The sequence below is a fragment of the Cannabis sativa genome, chromosome 4 (assembly GCF_029168945.1).
Source record: "Cannabis sativa cultivar Pink pepper isolate KNU-18-1 chromosome 4, ASM2916894v1, whole genome shotgun sequence".
NCBI lineage: Eukaryota > Viridiplantae > Streptophyta > Magnoliopsida > Rosales > Cannabaceae > Cannabis > Cannabis sativa.
Window position 1 is genome coordinate 44,038,302 of NC_083604.1, and position 18,369 is coordinate 44,056,670.

The following is an 18,369-nucleotide window of genomic DNA, read 5'->3' on the forward strand; positions in this document are numbered from 1 at the left end:
ATTGATTTACTTGCAAGAAATTTGGACTTTAAAACGATTGTTTGTATGTTCTTTGGATGGTATCATGTTGTATTGAGTGTTATTTGATGATTGATTGATGTTTGTGAAATTTTCGTGAAAAATAATTGTGATTTCGTTTCTGGAATTATTTTTATTGGATAGTATGAAAAAAAATTAAGCAAGTTAGCCTTTTACAGAACTCAATTTGGATTTTATTTGAATTAGTTATGATTTTTTGAAGATTTGACAAAATCGGGGCTGTGCTGATAGTTTCCTGCGATCGCAGAACTGTCCGTACAGTTTCGAATTTTTCCTTTTTTCTTTAATTTTTCATACTTTTTCATGGAATTAGCTTCCAATTTTTTGTATGGTTTTGTATATATACTATTACTATTCCTAATTCAATTCTAATTATCATTTTGAATTAATTTAAATTTTTTTTAATTTAATTCAAGATATTAGTGTAATTTGAATTTGAATAGAATTAGTATTTATCTTTTTGCTTAAAAATCTATCTTATTTTTAGATTTGATTATATTTTTTTTTAAATTTAAGGTCAGATATTTTAAGATATTTATAATATCTTTTAAGATATTTATAATATCTTTTAAGATATTTAAAAATATCTTATCTTTTAAGATATTTATAATATCTTTTAAAGATATTTATAATATCTTTTAAGATATTTTAAAAATATCTTATCTTTTAAGATATTTTAAAAATATCTTATCTTTTAATATTTTTTAATTAAATCATTTTAGATATTTTGACCATATTTAAATTTAAAATAAGATATTTATAATCATGTATTTTTAAATAGATATAAGATATTTTGCTAATTTTTTAAATTTTGTTATTTTATTTATTTAAATTACATTTAAAAATTTGAAAAAGATATTTATTTATCTTTTCTAATTTTTTATTTAATTTTTATTTATAAAATAATATTTAAAATTTAAAAGTAGTTAGCAAATTTTTGAAATGATATTTAGGTTGGTTCAAACCTAATTTTTCAAAATTATAGGTTTAATTTTAAATTTAAATATATAATTAATTTTCGAAATTTTTTTAAAATTTTTTTTCGAAAATCCATTTTAATAATATTTCGAAATTAATTATTTAATTTAAAATTAAATAAATCCTACATCCAACTATCCAGCTAACCTTGTTGCAGGAGTATGTGGTTTTAGCTTGTTTGTAAGTTTTCAAAACCTATTATTACTTGATTGCAAATAGCCATGGTTACTTTTTGCAAGATCTAATGATCTGATGGCTCCCTTGGTCAAGATAATAATTTGTAACAGGTATAATTTACAATCTTCTTTCATCTGTGTATGACCTAGCAACATGATAGGACCCATCCAAAGTGTGCCTGTGTGAGCCTATGTGTTTAATTTTATTATAGATGCATATAGGTTAATGTTGCTAAAATAAATTATCATAGTTCTTGATAGGATTTATTTAGGCCCATTTAGTTTTTGGGCCTATTCAATTAATAACAGTTGTTCTTATTAAGGTTAAATTCCTCTCTTTTGGGCCTTGTGTGAGAGTTGGGAGCCATAGAAGTGGGTACGACATACTGAACCCAGCACCCTCTCACACAAACTACCCCAATTGTGAAGGCCCATTTGCCTGATTTGAATGACTGTACTAGGTTAATTAAACTAGTTTAACCTAATTAAAATTGAATTAGCAACATAATTAATTTCATTTATTTTGAAATTAATTTAAGAAAAATATAGTTTAAAGAATTTTTTATTCTAAGCTAAACTAAATGTATTTTCTTGTATTTAATTAAATATAGAATTATAACCATCTAGATTCTTTCTGGAGCTTAATTTAAATTTTTCATTAAATATTCCTATTTAAGTTGATATTTAGTTATCTACAACTATTCAACTTAAATCTGAATATCTTTTGAATTTCAAATTTCAAAATTAAGTTGAGGAATTTTAGGCATTGGTTATTAAGATTCTTTAGATATTTTTTAAGTTAATATCTTTTCGAATATTAACTTAAAATGGAATATTTTCAAATTAAGTGGTTACAACTTAATTTTTGATATTTAATTAAATTTAAATTTGAAAAATATTTAAGCTCTAGATTTTTTCTAATACAACTTAAATTAGATATTTTTTCAAATTTTGTGGAAAAGATACTTAGTCAAATAAGATATTTTCTAGATAGTTATTTCTAGACTACTTATTATTTCTAATATTAAATAGGAAAATATTATACATTGTGAAATTAATTATTTAAATAATTAATTTTGGTACAATTTATTTTAAGTATATTTTTTCCTAGTATTAAACTAGAGATTAATAATTAAGCCTTCTCTACACTTAATTATTTATTTCTTGAATTTAATACATTTAATTAATTTGAAAATTAAATATCTAAGTTGATTTTTATCTTCATACTTAAATATTTCTTTTTCATGACATTTAATTAAATAGAAAATTATTTTTAGTTGAAATTTATTTTTTCAACTAAATTTAAATAATTTTCAAAATATATTTTTTCTTTATTTTATTAATCAATTTTCGAAATTGCATTTCTTAAATGCTAGAATTTCGAATTTTATCTTGAAAAATAGATTAAGTTGTAAATTAATTATTTATTTTAATTAATTCTTGGATCAACTTAAATCAATGATTTTTTCATTTATTGATTAATTTAAAATAAATTGAATTAAAGTATATTATTAGAAATTGAATTAATTAGTCAAAGGAAAATCTAGATAGGTGATATTTTTGCTTGAAGTATTTTTCTAGTGTATTTAATTAAATAGAAAATTAATATTTAAGTTGATTTTCATCATCATACTTAAATATTTGAAATTTTTCTTATATATTTAATTAAATAGGAAAATTATATTTTTTGTTGTAAATTAATTTTATTAATTAATTTTGGGCCAACATTAAATTAGAATAATTTTTCCAGGATTTATTTTTTATTTTAATATGCATTTTTCGAAAATTGTATTCTTATATACTTTAATTTTTCGAAATGCAATATATATTTATAGAAAATTAAATTTGAGTTGTAAATTAATTTAAATTAATTTTGTAACAACTTAAATATTTATTTTTCTAAATATTTATTGGAAATTATTACTAAGATGGAAATAATTCATGTTATTTTCATATCCATCTAAGTAAAATTTATAAATATTAAATTAAAATTTATATTTAGAATTTTTCATTCTAAATTTGAAATTTTAATTAAATAAATATATATTTAAAATAAATAGAATAAATAAAGAGAATAAAAGAAAATACAACTCTTTTTAAATAATGAGCTTTATTATCAAGAGACATTCGATCTCCATTGTGGGTTTTACACCGCGTTTATTTTAGTGAGTAATCCTCCTTAATGGAGGAACGTTCATTAGCAATTTCGCACCGTTTAACCTCGCATGATAAGTAGTTTGTAAGTGTTTTGTATGGTATGGATCACCCTAATGGTGGCGACCATACTTGACTTGCAAATTATGAAACAATGGTGGAAGCTCATAAGAAAGAATTGCCTTGACTCTCGCCTAAACGTGACAACGCTGAATTCCAATCTTGATCGAATAAAAGGTTGCTAGAATGGTTATCATTTTAGATGAGCTGACAACTCTATTCAATGGATGATGCTTTGACTCTCGCCTAAACGGGACACTGTATCAGTTTGTTGAAAAACCTTGGAAATTATTTAGGATTGTATGTTTTAGTATTTTCACTTGTCATTCCTACTTGCTATATGCTTATAATTTCTGAATTGTGTATGAATTTATATTGAACCATGTTATTTTCTGTTATTAAGTTGTAGTTTAATTTCGAATCTTCATTGTTGGTCCAACATGTTTGTTTATCTAATGAGATAAATCCCTAGTGGATTTTCACCATTAGACATACATAATAGTGTTAGATCTCGAAAGATAAATATTGTATATGCGACATCTAGCTGTTCATCAATTGATGACACCTTAGACTAGTATTTTTACAATATGAAACAAGAAGATTACATAAATAAGATTACTTTGTCATTCGCTAATCGAAGCATCGTTGGATTCTTATTTATAAACGAAATTATCCTAATTCCTCTTAGCTTATTCATTTCGAATTAGCTTCAAAACATATCATTGGATGAATGGTCTATAAATCATTTCATGTCATTATATTTTCTCTTAAGAAATTAAATGAAGCTTATGATTATAATCCCGAAATTCTATTCCCAATTGATATAAATCCTCAATCTTAGAAATCTCCTACTTGTATGGGCAAATCAGACTTAGAGTTATATTAGTAGTGCTGGTCCAAGAAAGAATTACTCATTATATTTGGTTGAATTTAAGTCTTTGACTTTAATTTTAGAATCCAAACAGAAATTTTCTTATATTTCTAATTCCAGAATACAATACAGTTACACTTTCTCAAGTGTTTAATATCCATCTTTTATTAATGGATTAAAACTGTATGGAATATGAGTTAGGTATTCTATGACCAGGATCCACTTGCAGTATTCTAAGAACTCTTTGATGTAACTATACCTAAGTCATCAAAACGACACAACCACATTTTTCTTAATCTATGGCATTTGTATCTTGTTCATAGTGGATTTGACAAGATCAATCTCTGCAAAGAGTTAATATGCCTATATCCACTGAAAGTAGTTCATCTCATTCGCAGATGGATGTACATTCAGGGGTGGATATGAGTTTTTTGTTGTATTCTTAAAACGATCACTCTAGATTATACCTTTTAGCAAAGAAATTTGAAATGTTTGAAAAATTTCATTAATTTCTAGCAATGGTTAAAACCATTAAGGTCAGTGGTTAAAGATCTTGCGAACTGATAGGGGTGGAAAAATAGTTAGTAGATATGCAGTTCAAAGATCATTAAATTGATTTTTGAATTATATCCAAACTTACCTCCCCAGAAATTTCGAGTTGCATGTTGATGATTAGTTACTAGTCGTTGCCTAAATCCTTCTATGGTAATACAATTTCAGAATGATGTAATGGTTGTCTACTTAATGTAAATCATTACTAGATTCATGGATGACCTAATCAAAATCTTAAGAAAAGCTAGAACTCTTAACCATGGTTTGTTAGCTATTCTAAGTTATTAGGGGTGGACCATCCCATTGTCAATAGATAAGAAAGTGTTTGTTCAAACAAATACTACTTTTCTAAGAAAATGACTAAGTCTGAAAAACAAGTAGCAAATAAAGGAGATATTTAATTCTTGATTCCAAAAGTGTTCTATCATCTTATATATAATATATGATGATCCCACTGCCTCTGTTGTCTTGTCACAACCAAAGAGGTTAATACCATTTAGTTTTCTTCGACATAATTCACGGTACCTTGTCTTAGTGGGAGAGTTTCTAGGAACTCACCTTCTTATGACTTGGGAGATACTAGTGATTAAAATCCATTGTGAGTTTAAAGAAGTAATGGATTGTCAAGATAAGAAACTAAGAAGAAAGCCAATAGAACTATGGTTTAATCCATTCACATGGAGTAACTTAAAGTTTTCTATTACAAGGACATAAAAGGAAATTTTCGCTTATAAGTCCATTCAATGGACTTAACAAAACTTCCTGTTCCTAGTATTATAGGTTTGAGTTTATCTAAACCTATGGCTTATGGTATACCTGGTAATTACTTACTCTAATGCAAGCAACTTACTTTACTAAGATGCTGAAGCATTTTCTTTCTAATGGCAATCTATAGAAGCTTCACAACTTCTTAGGCATAGATTTTATCTAAGGAAAAGTTTCAACTATTCCAGAAAAGATAAAGCCATGAAAGAATTTCTTACATCAACAGTGAGAGGTCTTAGATATGCTTTTGTATGCCTTAGACCAGACACCTGCTGTTGAGTGGGAGTAATGAGTAGGTATCAGATTAATCCAGGAGAAGAACATTAGAACACAATCAAGTAAATCCTAAGATGAAGAAGAGGAACTATATGTTAGTCTATAATGGTGTGTTTAAAACTCTTAGACTACACCACATCAGATTTCGAAATTTGCCTTTGTGCTAGAAAATCTTTCTGATAAGATGGTGGTTACTCTGGGGGTGGAATAGTGATTTTGGAGAAGTGTAAAAACCTATCTGAAGTCTCTAGGTCTACCAGAAAGGGACTGAATGTTAAAGCTGCAGGAAAGGTACTTAGTCAGTCTAAGAAAAGTTCTATACATCTTTGGCACCATTCCAAATTGCCTTAAACTACTAGTGTTAATTTCCTGATTAACCAAAAGTAGTTGCCAAAGGTATAGAATCCAGTATCCCAAGAGAGTAGACATATAGAGAGGAATTTCACATTATCAATGATTTTGTGATTAAGGAAGAGTAATAGTGGAGAAAAGGTTGTGGTTAATTCAACCTTTCAGATCCTATTACGAGGAGTTTACTACTACTACACTTGATTTGTATATCAAGTTTTTGAGATTATTTGAAACGCACTTTTTGTTTTATATTAGTGCAAGTGGGAGTTTGTTGGGTTTATGCCCTAAATAAAACTCATTTCAATATAATCAGATTTACTTATTAATATAGATCAGAAATAACATTTAATGTTGCATGGTTCACATGATTTATTTCATGATTATATGTACATAATGTATAAATTCATCTGAAACCCTTTTCACATACTTGATCCTGTTTATTGTGCCGTCAACACATTGGAAAGTAAACATGACTATGTGAATAAAGTTTCCTAGATTTATCAGACATAGGGTTTTACTGATATGATAATCTACAACAGAGTTTACTTGCATTTGGAGAAATGCTATGTTCTTTCCAGAGCATTGGTTAAAGTAAAGCTTAGGTTGGATGCATGGAGTACGCATCGGAAGGGACCGATATTGAACTTTGACTTAGATTTATTAAACTTACCGTAATATCTATTCAAGTCAATATCGCCTAGTTGATCCTAGATCAAATGATCTTAATCCTGATATGATTAGGCTCAATCTTGAAAGGCTATTCGTGTTCTTTGATTTGTTAGTTAAGCCTACTTTTAAGTCAGGGTGATACGTACATTTTGGGAACACGGTAGTGCAATTGAGTGGGAGCGCTAGCATAAACATGGAATCTATAGCTTCTATCTGGCGAATAGTAAGCAAAGGATGATCTCCTTCGAGCTTGACCAAACGAACATAAATGGTGGAGTACTCATTTCACATAAGCTGAAATATCATTTATACGGGGTCAAGTGTTTTAAGGAATAAATACATTGTAGGGTGTAACGGTAATCTAATCCCTTTACAGTGTAGATCATTCATATAGAGGATCATTGATCACATTAGGATTATAACAATGGATAACTAATGATGTGTCTATATGGTGGAACATATAGAGCATCCTATATAACTGAGAGTGCAATTCTAAGTTCTATGCGTGGATTCAACGAAGAATTAATAAGTTAGTGAATTTTAGTGCTAAATTCTTGATTTACTTATTGGAAGCTCGGTTATATAGACCCATGCTCCCCCCACTAGTTGAGATAATATTGCTTGTAAGACTCATGTAATTGGTTTTGATTAATCAATTATAATTCTCAAATTAGACTATGTCTATTTGTGAATTTTTCACTAAGTAAGGGCGAAATTGTAAAGAAAGAGGTTATAGGGGCATATTTGTTAATTATGATACTTTGTATGGTTCAATTAATAAATATGATAAATGACAATATTATTTAATAATTATTTATAGTTATTAAATAGTTAGAATTGGCATTTAAATGATTGAATTAGGAAATTGGCATTTTTGAGAAAATCAGATACAAAAGGTGGTAAAATTGCAAAATTGCAAAGCCCAAGGCCCAATCCATTAGTGTATGGTCGGCCACCTATTGTTGTGTTTTAAATTGATTTTTTCATTATTTTAATGCCATATAATTCAAATCTAACCCTAGTGGAATGCTATAAATAGATAGTGAAGGCTTCAGAAAAATTACACTTTTATTCTGACTTTTTCTATTCAGAAAAACTGAGCCTTCTCTCTCCCTATCTTTAGCTGACCACTCTCTCTCTTCTTCCTTGATAATTTCGAAATCCTTAGTGTATGAGTAGTGCCCACACACATCAAGTGATACCTCAATCATAGTGAGGAAGATCGTGAAGAAAGATCATCAGCAAAGGAGTTTCAGCATCAAAGATTCAGAGAAAGAGATCCAGGTTCAGATATTGATAATGCTCTGCTACAGAAAGGAATCAAGGGCTAGATATCTGAACGGAAGGAGTCATATTATTCCGCTGCACCCAATGTAAGGTTTCTTAAACTTTATATGTGTTTAATTTATCGTTTTAGAAAGTTCTTATTTAGGATGTTAATAAACATACTTGTGAGTAGATCTAAGATCCTGGTAAAATAATTTCCAACATTCTTATCTATTGACAATGGGATGGTCCACCCCTAATCACTTAGAATAGCTAACAAACCATGGTTAACAGTTCTAGCTTTTCTTAAGATTTTGATTAGGTCATCCATGAATCTAGTAATGATTTACATTAAGTATACAACCATTACATCATTCTGAAATTGTATTACCATAGAAGGAATTAGGCAACGACTAGTAACTAATCATCAATGTGCAAATCGAAATTTTTGGGGAGGTAAGTTTGGATATAATTCAAAAATCAAATTAATGATCTTTGAACTGCATATCTAGTAACTATTTCTCCACCCCTATCAGTTCGCAAGATCTTTAACCACTTACCTTAATGGTTTTAACCATTGCTAGAAATTAATGAAATTTTTCAAACATTTCAAATTTCTTGCTAAAAGGTATAATCTAGAGTTATCATTTTAAGAATACAACGAAAAACTCATATCCACCCCTGAATGTACATTTATCTGCGAATGAGATGAACTACTTTCAGTGGATATAGGCATATTAACTCTTTGCAGAGATTGATCTTGTCAACTCCACTATGAACAAGATACAAATGCCATAGATTAAAAAAAATGTTGTAGTGTTTATGATGACATAGGTTTAGTTACATCAAAGAGTTCTTAGAATAGTGCAAGTGGATCCTGGTCACAGAACACCTAACTCATATTCCATACAGTTTGAATCCATTAATAAAAGATGGATATTAAACACTTGAGAAAGTGTAACTGTATTGTATCTGGAATTAGAAATATAAGAAAATTTCTGTTTGGATTCTAAAATTAAAGTCAAAGACTTAAATTCAACCAAATATAATGAGTAATTCATTCTTGGACCACCACTACTATTTAAACTCTAAGTCAGATTTGCCCATACAAGTAGGAGATTTCTAAGATTGAGGATTTATATCACTTGGGAATAGAATTTCGGGATTATAATCATATGCGTCATATAAAATGACATGAAATGATTTATAGACCATTCATCCAATGATATGTTTTTAAAGCTAATTCGAAATGAATAAGCTAAGAGGAATTAGGATAATTTCGTTTAAAATAAGAATCCAACGATGCTTCGATAAGCGAAAGTCAAAGTAATCTTATTTATACAATCTTCTTGTTTCATATCGTAAAAATACTAGTCTAAGGTGTCATCAATTGATGAACAGCTAGATGTCGCATATACAATATTTATCTTTCGAGATCTAACACTATTATGTATGTCTAATGGTGAAAATCCACTAGGGATTTATCTCATTAGATAAACAAGCCAAGTTAGACCAACAATGAAGATTCGAAATTAAACTACAACTTAATAACAGAAAATAACATGGTTCAATATAAATTCATACACAATTCAGAAATTATAAACATATAGCAAGTAGGAATGACAAGTGAAAATACTAAAACTTACAATCCTAAATAATTTCTAAGGTTTTCAACAAACTGATATCAGTGTCCCGTTTAGGCGAGAGTCAAAGCTATCATTCATTGAATAGAGTTGTCAGCTCGTCTAAAATGTTAAACATTCTAGCAACCTTTTATTCGATCAAGATTGGAATTCAGCGTTGTCCCGTTTAGGCGAGAGTCAAGGCAATTCTATCTTATGAGCTTCCACCATTGTTTCATAATTTGCAAGTCAAGTATGGTCGCCACCATTAGGGTGATCCATACCATACAAAACACTTACAAACTACTTATCATGCGAGGTTAAACGGTGCGAAATTGCTAATGAACGTTCCTCCATTAGGGAGGATTACTCACTAAAACAAACGCGGTGTAAAACCCACAATGGAGATCGAATGTCTTAATAATAAAGCTCATTATTTAAAGAGAGTTGTATTTTCTTTGATTCTCTTTATTTATTCTATTTATTTTAAATATATATTTATTTAATTAAAATTTCCAATTTAGAATGAAAAATTCTAAATATAAATTTTAACTTAATATTTATAAATTATACTTAGATGGTTATGAAAATAACATGAATTATTTCCATCTTAGTAATAATTTTCAATAAATATTTAGAAAAATATTCAATTTAAGTTGTTACAAAATTAATTTAAATTAATTTACAACTCAAATTTTATTTTCTATAAATATATATATTGCATTTGGAAAAATTAAAGTATTTAAGAATACAATTTTCGAAAAATGCATGTTAAAATAAAAATAAATCCTGGAAAAATTATTCTAATTTAATGTTGGCCCAAAATTAATTAATAAAATTAATTTACAACAAAAAATATAATTTTCCTATTTAATTAAATATATAAGAAAAATTCCAAATATTTAAGTATGATGATGAAAATCAACTTAAATATTAATTTTCTATTTCATTAAATACACTAGAAAAATACTTCAAGCAAAAATATCATCTATCTAGATTTTTCTTTGACTAATTAATTCAATTTCTAATAATATACTTTAATTCAATTTATTTTAAATTAATCAATAAATGAAAAAATCATTGATTTAAGTTGATCCAAGAATTAATTAAAATAAATAATTAATTTACAACTTAATCTATTTTTCAAGATAAAATTCGAAATTCTAGCATTGAAGAAATGCAATTTCGAAAATTGATTAATAAAATAAAGAAAAAAAAAATATATTTTGAAAATTATTTAAATTTAGTTGAAAAAATAAATTTCAACTAAAAATAATTTTCTATTTAATTAAATGTCATGAAAAAGAAATATTTAAGTATGATGATAAAAATCAACTTAGATATTTAATTTTCAAATTAATTAAATGTATTAAATTCAAGAAATAAATAATTAAGTGTAGAGAAGGATTAATTATTAATCTCTAGTTTAATACTAGGAAAAAATATACTTAAAATAAATTGTACCAAAATTAATTATATAAATAATAAATGTATTATATAAATATACTTAAATATTTTTGTTAGTTATCGTTTTCAAATTTCAAATTTAAGTGTAATTTTCCTGAAGCCTTCACTATCTATTTATAGCATTCCACTAGGGTTAGGTTTGAATTATTTGGCATTAAAATAATGAAAAAATCAGTTTAAATTCCTACAAAAGTGGCTGGCCCTATACAAGTGGATTTGGGCCTCACTTTTTCACAATTGGGGTGGTTCATGTGAGGGGGTGTTGGGTTCAGTATGTCGTACCCACTTCTATGGCTCTGTAATAACCAAAATATTTGATTATTATCTTCTATTACGTTAGTCTAGATAACTCGATGTGGAAATATTATTTGAATAAAATGTGATATTTTCTTGTAATTATTGTTAGGTTATAATTAACCTATATTTCGGGTCTTTAAAGTTAGCATTATCTCGTCTATTGGTGTCTTTTGGAGCAGTTTTACGCTTGATTTTCATTATTTCAGGTTCCCGGGGTGTTTAAGTTCGAATTCAGTCAAATGGCGAAAAACTGGGACAAACTTGGAAAAATTGGAAAATTTGGTTCCTGAAGCATCAGTAGTCGCGACCTCTGATGAGCCTGGTCGCGACCCTTTTTCCTGGTCGCGACCCAGGTCGCGACTTCGTAAGATTGGCAGAAACTCGGTTTTTCGAGTTTTGCCTGTAGTCGCGACCAGCTTAAATGCTAGTCGCGACTATGTACGGAAATCGCAGATTTGACCTAATTTTGATTTTTCACTCAATTGGAGGCTCACCACTTATCCCTATATAAGGAATACGACATTGAAGGTCAAGAGCAAGAAAAAACAGACCTAATAGTGGAGGCAAAGTGGAGAGGAAGCTATCTTGAAGACCCGGAGCGATACCAACTTCTAGTTTCTTTCTTTTACCCTTTTTATTCATCTTTATGTTTGTTTTTAATTCTGAATTAATCATGGATGTTTTTAGAGTTATTATGAACTAAATTTCCCAAGAAGGGAGGATGATGAATGTTGTTTAAGTTTATGCCTAGTTAATAAATAATTGTCATTCCTTCATCTTATGTGTGAATACTATCTTTATTTGTGTTTAATTTCATGTGTAAGCTTGATCACCTTTTACATGCTCTATGATCCTAATTCGAAATCTGAAAAGTGAGAATTAGGAATGCTAAAATTTGGATAGTCTAGGTTTTGATGTAAAACGACAGTATTTACATAGCCTAGTGACCAATAGATTATTGCTTAATGCTGATTTTGTGTTGATCTAATTAAGAAGTTAATTAGAGAACATATTATTTAGAACCTAAAAGATCTGAAAAGAGTTAGGTTAATTTATAATCTGTCTTTCACATTGAGATAAGGATAGCAATTAGGCAATAACATAGGTAACTTATCAACAGGATTCACCTAACTAATCTCTCATCTTGATTAATCTTCGTTTATTTTCCTTTTAATTTCTGAGTTCTTTATTTTTAAATTGCAAACTTATTATTCTACCAAATAGAATCATAAGTATAATTTAGTAGTACTTAATCCAATTCCATGTGGTTCGACCTCACTTGCGTGAGATACTACTTGATACGTACACTTGCGTAATAAACAGAATTTTCGTAACAAGTTTTTGGCGCCGTTGCCGGGGAATTGTTTAAAGATTGATATTACACAAAATTATACTAACTTCTACTTTGGTATATTTTCTCTTGCTGATTTTTCTAACCTTTTTCTTGCAATATTTTCTTGATTTATTTCAGGAATCATAAGTGTATGCGCCGTCAAGGACAAGCAGTGATATTGCCAGTTGATCCCGAAATCGAGAAAACTTGTAGAAGAAACCGAAAGAACAAGAGGCAAGAGGGAGTTTCAGCAACTGCTGAAACTTCAGACATCATGGCTGCCAATGCTGCAAACAATGGAGGCAATAACGGTAACAATGGTGGCGCAGTAGAAGATCAAGCTAATGGCCGCAGCTTGAGAGATTACATTCTCCCTACTCTGACGGGAGTGCAGTCATGTATCAGGCCACCGGCAGTGGAAGCAAACAACTTTGAGATCAAACCTGCCATACTGCAGATGGTGCAATCTTCAGTTCAGTTTGGTGGCCTCCCTTCTGAAGACCCTAATCTGCATCTCTCTAATTTCATGGAACTTTGTGAAACCTTTAAAGTTAATGGAGTTAGTGATGATGCTATTCGACTGAGACTGTTCCCATTCTCTCTTAGAGAGCGAGCCAAGAGTTGGCTAAACTCCTTGCCACCCAACTCTATTGCCACCTGGAATGATCTGGCAACGAAATTCTTGTCAAAGTTCTTTCCTCCAGCCAAGTCTGCAAAGCTGAGAGGAGAAATTAATAACTTTTGCCAACAAGATAATGAATCTCTCCATGAGGCTTGGGAGAGGTTTAAAGATTTGATCAGAAAGTGCCCTCACCATGGTATAGAGAAGTGGATGCTGGTCCACAACTTCTACAATGGGTTGGTAGGAAATACAAGAACTTTAATAGATGCTGCAGCTGGGGGAGCCTTTATGAGGAAGAGTGCTAATGAGGCATATGATCTATTAGAGGAGATGGCTCTAAACAATCAACAGTGGCCAACTGAGAGGAGTCAATCAAAGAAAGTAGCTGGTGTGTTAGAGGTCGATGCCATCACCAAGTTGACAGCACAGGTTGAGGCATTGACAAAGATAATTGCAGGGCAAGCTAAACAAGCCCAAGTTGTGTGTGAATTATGTGGGGGAAGCCATCACTTTTCAGAATGCCAAGCTGATGTGGATGATTTGCCAATGGATGAAGCTAAAGCCATTGGAAACTATTCACAGAACAACAACAACAATTATGGGTTCAACCAGGGTAACAACCGAAGAAACAGTGGGTTCTATCAGCAACGAAATCAGAACCAGAATCAGAATCAACAGTTTAATCAGCAACAAACCTCTGGTGGAAATTCTAGTTTGGAGACAGATTTACTGCTTCAATTCATGACTGAAACTAGATCTTCAATCAAAGACCTGCAGACACAGATGGGCCAACTAGCAACTCAAGTAGCAACCCGTCCTCAAGGGAATTTGCCTAGCACAACTGAAGTAAACCCCAAGGAAAACTGCAAGGCAATTACCCTGAGAAGCGATAAAAATTATGATGGTCCTGAATTGCCACAACTAGTGAATGGAGAAAAGGAGAATAAAGAGCAACCAATGTCGACCCCAACACCCACTCCAACGAAGGCTACCGATTACCAATCACGGCCACGAGTCTCCACCAATTAATATAGATCACCATGTGAAAATACCTTATCCTCAGAGGCTCAGAAAGTCAAGTCTGGACAAGCAGTTCACCAAATTTCTGGAAGTGTTCAAAAGACTTCACATTAACATTCCATTTGCTGAAGCTTTAGAGCAGATGCCAAGTTATGTGAAGTTTACGAAGGAAATCCTGTCAAAAAAGAGAAAGATGGAGGATTATGAGACAGTGGCTCTAACTGAAGAGTGCAGTGCCATCCTACAGAAGAAACTCCCTCCTAAACTAAGAGATCCAGGGAGTTTTACTATTCCTTGTACTATAGGAAAAATTGAGGGAATAAATGCACTTTGTGACTTGGGAGCTAGCATTAACTTGATGCCTCTATCGGTGTTTAAAAGACTGCAGTTGGGTGAAGCAAAGCCAACAACAGTAACTCTCCAATTGGCGGACCGATCACTAGCCCATCCTAGAGGAGTCATTGAGGATGTGTTAGTTAAGGTTGATAAGTTCATCTTTCCAGCTGATTTCATCGTCTTGGATATGGAAGAAGATAGCAATGTCCCAATTATTCTTGGGAGACCATTCTTGGCAACTGGCCAAGCCTTAATCGATGTTCAGAAAGGTGAATTAAAGCTGAGAGTCCAAGGAGAGGAAGTGGTCTTTAATGTGCTAAAGGCTATGACGTACCCAAAGGCAAGTGATAATTGCTTCTTTATTGATTTGATTGATGAAATGGTGAGTGAGAAAAAGCTGCTAGATGATCCTCTTGAACTAAGTCTAACTGAAGATGAATTGACGGAGCAAGAAGGACAAGAGGTCATGGGGTATGTAAAGTGGCTCGACTCCTATGAGCCTTTGAACAGAAGATACTTTGAGGAATTGGGAGCAGTTCCAAAAGAGCTGAAGCCATCTACTGAAAAGCCCCCAGAACTTGAATTGAAGGTGCTTCCTAGTCACTTGAGGTATGAGTTTTTGGGTCAAGATAAAAAGCTGCCAGTTATTGTTTCAGCTTCTCTCTCTGATGTGGAAACTGATAGACTTTTGAGGGTACTTCGGGCTCACAACAAGGCAATCGCTTGGACACTAGGAGATGTTAAAGGAATCAGTCCTTCAACAGTGATGCATCGAATTCTCATGGAAGACAACGCCAAACCAACTATTGATGCTCAAAGAAGACTCAATCCACCCATGAAAGAAGTAGTCAGAAAAGAAGTAGTTAAGTGGTTGGATGCTGGAGTTGCTTATCCTATTTCAGATAGTAAGTGGGTTAGCCCGGTGCAAGTGGTCCCGAAGAAAGGTGGAATGACAGTGATAAAGAATGAAAAGAATGAGTTGATTCCTACAAGAACAGTCACCGGTTGGAGGATCTGCATCGATTATAGGAAACTCAACAAGGCAACAAGAAAAGATCACTTCCCTTTGCCCTTCATCGATCAAATGCTAGACAGATTAGCGGGGCAAGAGTATTACTGTTTTCTTGATGGATATTCTGGGTACCCCCAGATAGCTATAGCGCCTGAAGATCAGGAGAAGACTACTTTCACATGTCCTTATGGTACCTTTGCCTTCAGAAAAATGCCCTTCGGCTTGTGCAACGCCCCTGCCACTTTTCAAACGTGTATGATGGCTATCTTTTCAGATTTGATTGAATCTTGTATTGAAATTTTTATGGATGATTTCTCAGTGTTTGGTTCTTCCTTTGATCATTGTTTGGAAAATCTGGAAAAAGTACTAACAAGGTGCGAGAAGTCTAACTTGGTGTTAAACTGGGAGAAGTGTCACTTTATGGTAACAGAAGGAATTGTTCTTGGGCACAAAATTTCAAAAGCAGGAATTGAGGTGGATAAGGCAAAGGTCTCAACAATAGAAAATTTGCCACCTCCAGTTTCTGTAAAAGGAGTGAGGAGTTTCCTGGGACATGCTGGCTTCTACCGCAGATTTATCAAGGACTTCTCTAAAATCTCAAAACCTTTATCGAGCTTACTTGTAAATGGAGTTCCATTTGAGTTCGGAGAAGATTGTTTAAAAGCTTTCAAGATTTTAAAGGAGAAATTGATTACAGCACCGATAGTAACTTCACCAAATTGGGAACTGCCGTTTGAGTTGATGTGTGATGCTAGTGACTATGCCATTGGAGCGGTTCTGGGTCAAAGAGTTGACAGAGTATTCCACACAATCTACTATGCTAGTAGAACTCTGAATGACGCTCAATTAAACTACGCCACTACAGAGAAAGAAATGCTGGCAATAGTGTTTGCTTGTGACAAATTTCGGCCCTACCTAATTGGAAATAAGGTAATTGTTTACACAGATCATTCAGCAATCAAATACCTTATGACCAAGAAGGATGCAAAACCAAGACTGATTCGGTGGGTACTTTTACTTCAAGAGTTTGACTTAGAGATAAAAGATAAAAAGGGCACCGAGAACCTGGTAGCAGACCATTTGTCAAGATTAGAGCTGCAAGAGAGTCAGAATACAAAGGAGGTACAAATAAATGAGCAATTTCCTGATGAACAACTCTTTAGTGTGAGGGAAAACCTGATGGTACCTTGGTACGCTGACTATGTTAATTTCTTGGCTGCTAAAATAACTCCACCCGAGTTTTCGCGTCAACAATTGAAGAAATTCTTTTCTGCGGTGAAACATTACTATTGGGAAGAACCAATCCTCTACAAGCACTGCGCCGATCAGATCATAAGGAGATGTGTTCCTGAAGAGGAGATGTATTCTATCCTAAATCACTGTCATGCTTTACCATGTGGGGGACATTTTAGTGGGAATAGAACAGCTGCAAAAGTGTTGCAAAGTGGATTCTTTTGGCCAACGCTATTCAAGGATGCTACTACTTTTGTAAAGGCATGTGATCGTTGTCAACGAACAGGTAATATCTCAAGAAGAAACGAGATGCCTTTAACAGGAATTTTAGAAGTTGAATTGTTTGATGTATGGGGAATAGACTTTATGGGTCCTTTTCCTTCATCCTTTAGCAATCAGTACATTCTTTTGGCTGTTGATTATGTGTCTAAATGGGTCGAAGCTTCAGCTACACCTCAAAATGATGGAAAGACAGTTCTCCGCTTCTTACAAAAGAACATTTTTACTCGGTTTGGTACTCCTCGAGCAATAGTAAGCGATGAAGGGAGCCATTTCTGTAACAAGCAGTTTGAAGCACTCCTCTCAAGATATGGTGTTCGACATCGAACTGCTTTACCATACCATCCACAAAGTAATGGCCAAGCTGAAATCTCTAACCGAGAGATTAAGATGATTCTGGAGAAAACAGTGCAAAGATCAAGGAAAGATTGGTCAAGGAAGTTGGATGACGCACTGTGGGCGTACAGAACAGCTTTCAAAACACCAATTGGCATGTCCCCATATCGGTTGGTGTTTGGAAAGGCTTGTAATTTACCGGTGGAGTTAGAGCATAGAGCTTTTTGGGCCATGAAGACTCTCAACATGGAACTAAAAGCTGCAGGGGAGAAAAGACTGTTACAGCTGAATGAGTTAGATGAGTTTCGGAACGAAGCCTATGAAAACGCCAAGATATACAAAGAGAGAACTAAAAAGTGGCACGATAAAGGTCTAATACGGAAAGAGTTTCAACCAGGACAGCAAGTGCTACTCTTCAATTCAAGGCTGAAACTGTTTCCTGGAAAGCTGAAATCAAGATGGTCGGGACCATTTACGGTGGTCAAGGTGTTTCCTTATGGAGCGGTGGAGTTAAAAGGTGAAAGTCCAACAACTTTCAAAGTCAATGGACAAAGGTTAAAGCTCTACTTGGGAGGTCAGTTTGACCAAGCCAAGTCCGCCATGATCCTGGCGCCACTTTGAAATCCAAGGCTCAGCGTCTAGCTGCATGACGATA

General features: G+C 32.1%; 1 non-coding gene across 1 annotated transcript; it reads right to left on the reverse strand.

The window, feature by feature from the left end:
• Positions 1–13,591: 13,591 nt before the first annotated feature.
• On the reverse strand, positions 13,592–13,698 carry LOC115724350 (small nucleolar RNA R71). The gene has a single exon (XR_004013146.1). It is a non-coding gene; the product is annotated as a small nucleolar RNA R71 (small nucleolar RNA).
• Positions 13,699–18,369: the final 4,671 nt, after the last annotated feature.